We start from the raw sequence: 6000 nt of genomic DNA on the forward strand, positions 1-6000 counted from the left end.
TAGAGAATCCCATGGACAGAGGAGCCTGGCAGGTTATGGTCCATAGGGTTGCAAAGAGTCAGACATGACTGAAGCTACTTAGAACGCACTGTATTGTTCTAGGTGCTGGGGATACAACAGAGATAAAACAGACAAATTTTTCTCCCATGAGGAACTTTATATCCTAGTAATAGATCACACAAAAACATCTCCCTCAGACTCTACTGCCAATACAAGTATGTTTTAGGGACTCAAAGCAGTTAAGACTGAGAGAGGAATCTTATTTTAATGCAGCTAACTCAGGAGGAGTTCTCTGCCTATGTGAACACTGCTAAACTTTGGCCCACTCATAGGTAAATCACACATTCACATCCAAGGGCTCTGGTACTTGATGCCATAACAGCAATTATGAGTTATTTAAGTCCAGATTCATCCTCTTTTCTAAAACTCAGAATTGGTAATCTTGATTTTCCAAAGCTTGGCATTTCAAGTGTCTGTATTTTTATAGATGATTTGTAGAATTTCTGCTGCCTGGTTTGTGCAAATTCATTAGTAGTCTCAGATCTGCAAAGACATGCCTACAAATCTGTAAATACAGCCAATGGGGGTGAAAATACTTATTCCATCAACTCAGTGTCATTTAAATAAGTTCAGTTATATCCACATTTGTTCATTCACATTAGATTCTAAATTCTGAAAGAAAGGGACCCTAGAGGCTACTCTGAAGTTTGTACAGACACTAACTTAAACACATTAATTCTTAATAAGAATGCTAATGCTTCAGGATGATTAACACTGGGTTACTCAGTACACAGTAGGGAACTGTGCACATTATCTGATTAACGACTTACCTAGGGTGGTATATAAATGCTCTCTTACAAACTTGTCTGTACATGCTTTGATAGTCGTGCTAAAAATCACGTTTCCAGACTATTTACACTAAATAAAGCTGAAGCTGCCAAAAAAAAAAAATGTTTTATTCTTGCTTGAAAGGATATAAGTATATTCTTGATGTATATTTTTGTATAGGAGTCTATATTATGATGGACACAATACAATTATGCATTTCTCTGTTTTTCTTGGGGATATATTCAGGGAAAGAGAATATAGTCAGGGATAGATTATTTCTACATCAACATATATGTTGAATCTGTGAAGCAATGGTTTATAGTAACATATTTCATTTGTTCTATCTCTTTCCCTTTCTGAGAAAATTTGGCTATTCTTGCACATTCACCATTTTGTTTAATTAGGATACATGCCTTATTATTAGGAGATCCAAGAAACATCCAAAAATCTAAATAGAACTCAGAAGACTATTTCATCATCATTTGACTTCTTAAAACCAGTACTTTAATCTTTTGTGAGCAGCAAAATCTCCTTAGAGCTTTTCAAAACAATTTCCTGGGGCTCATTCTCAGTGATTATAGTTTTAATAGATTTGGCTGGAACCAAAGATTGCTTCCCTGGTGGCTCAGATGGTAAATAAAGAATCTGCTTGCAATGCAGGAGACACAGGTTTGATCCCTGGGGTGGAAAGATCCTGTGGAGGAAAGATCCTGTGGAGAAGGGAATGGATACCCACTCCAGTATTACTGCCTGGAGAAGTCCATGGACAGAGGAGCCTGGTAGGCTACAGTTCATGGGGTTATAAAAAGTCAGGCACGACTGAGCAACTTTCATACAAGGACTGCTATTTAAAACAAGTAAAAGTTACACAGGTGATTCTGATATGTCCTAAAGGTAGAGAACCATGATCTTGAAATATCTTAATAATTTGTCAATGATTTTAACAGTCATTTCAGAAAATTGATTGTTCACATGACAGAGTTTTCCCATATAATTTAAATATATCCATTTGGTTCAACTCAACCAATATTTATTGAGAATATATTATGTACAAGCCACCTACCTCTGATTGGAGAATATGCTATAAACAAACAAACAAAATCCCAAAACCTATTGCACAATTACTTTCATATTTAAGCTTCAAGGGGGAATCTGGTAGGATCTATAAGAGATGGAAAATGTGCTGTGAGAGTTTAAAGGAGGGAAAGGTCTCCTTGATACCATAACATCTTTATTAAAGATGTATTTGAGATAAACACTGAAGGGTTGATGGCAATTTTGACAAGCAGAAGTTGCAGGGCAGGCCAGGGCAGGACACTGCAAAATGAAGGAATGGATAAATATGGGACAAATTGACTGGAGCTTAAGTAGAAAAAAATAAAGTGGGAAAGTTCTTTTGGGAAATTAATTCCATAGGCAAGAATTCAGTCCAAAGAAATGAAAGAAATTCCCATACCATGATAGAACTTAATAAAATCTCATTTTCAAAGAGAAAGCTCAGAAAAAAGAATAGTAAAGACAATAGAATGAATTGAGGGAAAAAGTGATTGCAGTTAAAGCAATAAAACAAGGAATGAAATGACAGTATTAGAAACACATACATTAGAAACTATAATAAAGAGAACACCATGCCTGAAATTTAATTATTATAATAAAGGCTTGAGATTCAAGAGTTAGTACAGAGGACAAATATAAAAAAATAAAACATTAAGATAGATGACACCATGTTTCATTAAATCAAAGGTGCCATCAACTGTAAGACACACCATTAGTTTATACAACATTCAAAAAGGAAAAAAACACTGCCAATTACATTATGATGTGACGCTGTCTTATGTCTTAGAATTTTTTATTTACCAAAGGAGCTCACTTAATCTTAGACATTGATTGTTTTACATCACATATTGTTCTGGTGCATACGAAAAGGATACGTTATCAAGATATATACCGAGATAAATTAGTTAAGACATTCCTAGTTCTTCTCATAGTGTCCAATTGCTCTGAGTCCCTTTTCAACTCAGAATTGTTGACGTCTGTGTTTTTTTCTGTTTAATACTCAGCAAACCCAACATAACACAGCATCATCTAATTGCGACTATTACTGCTTGGTAAGAAAATACAGGGACTTCCCTTGCAGTCTGGTGGTTAACACACCATGCTTCCACTGCAGGAAGCATGGGTTCTATCCCTGATCAGGGAACTAAGATCCTGCATGCATGAGGCACAGTCAAAATTAGAGGGGGGAAAAGAAAGAAAATATGTCAGTGAGTCATTCCCCAATTTGAATGAAAGGATATTTGTTTCATAAATATTTGTTTCAAAGTACTCCAATATATAAATGGTAGATGTAACTGAATAAAAAAAGATATATTCAAATTGTAAGGAAAAACTATCCATAAGATAAGATATACTCTGATTCAGAAAAATATATCTATAGAATTAAGATATGTGAGAAATGCTGATTAAGACATCACATTTCAGAAATAAACTGTATGGTGTAGTTTTGAAGCATTTAGGGCTGGGAGTCAGACCCCCCAGAGTTCAGCCCACACTTCCGCCAGTTACCATCTGTCTTCCCTGGCAGTCCATGCTACTCTCTGGAGGCTCAAAGTGTACACATCTCACAGGGGTGTCATGAGGATTAACCAACTGTCAGTAACTGTGTCACTAACTGTTAGGTACCACTGCCATAAAAAAATAATCACTCAGAGTTCCATCTGGCCAACATAGAGTAACAAGGACTGGATTTACTCTCCCTCTTGACACTAAAAAATAGACCAGCCATATGAAACAAAGGTTCTAAGACATTAGATTCCCAGGCAACAAACCACAGTGATCCCTGGGAGACTGGTAACAAGTTGAGCCTTACCGCTGCCCCATTTTTCTTCCTGGGGAGAATTTCTAGGCTGCAGTGTAGAACAGGGGACCCCAGGCCAGTCCAAAGGGATTTCCCTGAGCTGAGGAGATAGAGGTGGGCATCTGGTGCCCAGAGAACCCAGGACAGAGTTCTGGACAGGAGAGAGCTGCCCAGAACCGGCTCTGGAGATCTGCAGGGTGCCCCATCCTGTCTGCAGTTGAGTAGGGCAACCAATGCACTGGAGGAAGGGACCTGAGAACCACTGAAAGGATCAGGGGAAACAGTTTCTGAGGTTCACACAAAGCCAGAAATTGTTCCTGTTCCCAAGAGGAGATGGGAAACCTCAAAAATCATAGGCCATCTGGTAGAGTGTTCTACTGTCTCAATCACAAGAAAAAATTCCCTCTAGACTAAATGCTGCTCTGGGTCTGCCTAATAAAGTTTAGAAGCAAGACTCAAATGTTTTCAATGTGTTCAATGTTTCCAAGTAACTTCTTCAGTTATGTGTCTAACCAAATTTTTGTCTTTTTTTTTTTCAGCTGAATTTTTATTTTCTATTATTGTTTCAAAAATTCTTAATATATTCTTTTTATACAGTTTTACTGAGATTGTATTAGTTTAAGGTGCACAACATAATGATGTAATAGACATATACAATGCAAAGGTGGCTACTATATGTTTACTCAGTATCCATCAACTCACATAGTTACAAATTGTTTTTCTTGGGATGAGAATTTTTAAGATCTACTCTCTGATCAATTTTTAGATATACAACATATATATATTTTTGATAGAAGACCTTTGTACATACGTAGTTTGCAAATACTTTCTTCCAGTGGGTGGTTTGTATTTTTATTCTCTAAACAATGTCTTTCAAAGAGGGCAGAAGTTCTCATTTTCTTAAGTTCCAATGTACACAAACAAACACAAGTTCATAGCAGCTTTATTTGCAATACCAAAACTCTGGAAACAGTGCAAATGCCATCAACACGTGAATGGATAAATAAATGTTGGTAAAAGCGTACAATGGACTAATCAGCAATGATTCATATATGCAACAACATGAATGAATCTCAAAATAATTATGCTCAGTGAAAGAAATCAGACCTAAAAACAGAGTGCATACTTTATGACTATACTTATATACAACACTAGAAAATGCCAGATAACCTGCAGAGCAGTGGTTTTCTGGGGAGGGGGAGATTTGGGCATGATGGAGCAATTAAAAAGGGGCACAAGCACACATTTGGGGGTGATGAATGTATGATCTTGATTATGGTGATTATTTCAAAGTAATGTGCATTATTTAAATAGTGGTTCTCCAACCTTTTTGGCATCAGGGACTGGTTTCAAGAAAGACAATTTTTTCATAATCTTTTTGGCACCATGGTGGGAGGAGATAGTTTGGGGATGAGTCTCATAAGGAGCACACAACCTAGATCCCTTGCACACACAGTTCACAGCAGGGTTTGCACTCCCATGGGAATCTGATGCCACTACTGATCTGACAGGAGGCAGAGCTCAGGCAGTAATGCAAGCTATGGGGAGCAGATATAAATACAGATGAAGCTTGGCTTGCACCCCTGCCACTCACCTCCTGCTGTGTGGCCTGGTTCCTAACAGGCCAAGGAGGGGTACCAGTGTGTGATCCAGGGGCTGGGGACTCCTGTTTTAAAACATCAAATTGTACACTATAAATATGTACAGTTTATTGTATGTAAACTATATTTCTCCAAACGTTCTAAAAATTAGTTCTTCAGTCATCTAAGCATAGGAATCGAGCTCTAAAAATGGTGAAAATTTCAAGACAACCTCAAATTTCTTCATGACAATATCATTTTATTTTATTAGATAGTGATTTTATGAAAACATTTGATGGAGTTTCTCAAGTATGTAAGAACCCAGAAGACATACCTCTAATGACAATTTATTTAAAATCACAAATCATTACAAAAGTGACCACAGCTTTAGGCTAATTTGGGTTCTGTTGGACTGTGGTCTGGATCCAGTCTGAGCATCTGAGAATGGTGTCCCTGGAGAAAGCACATCTGGCTAAGATCAAGAAAAGTTTACTTTGTGAAGAGGAGTCAGAAGAGTGTTTTGGAAGAAAGAATATGTGCAAATGAGGTTTTCCTTTGCAGTGAGCTCAAATATGCTTTAGAGGCAGGGTACCAGACCTACGAAACTCAATTCAGATGTTTAAGGGCTTGGCCAAAGGCACACTTGGAAGTGACAAGGACTAGATAAAACCTAAACCACTCGATTTAACCTATTTCATCCCCTTCCCCTCAAAAAAAAAATTTCTGCAGAATTTA

Source organism: Bos mutus, chromosome 4 (genome assembly GCF_027580195.1).
Source record: "Bos mutus isolate GX-2022 chromosome 4, NWIPB_WYAK_1.1, whole genome shotgun sequence".
Classification (NCBI taxonomy): Eukaryota; Metazoa; Chordata; class Mammalia; order Artiodactyla; family Bovidae; genus Bos; species Bos mutus.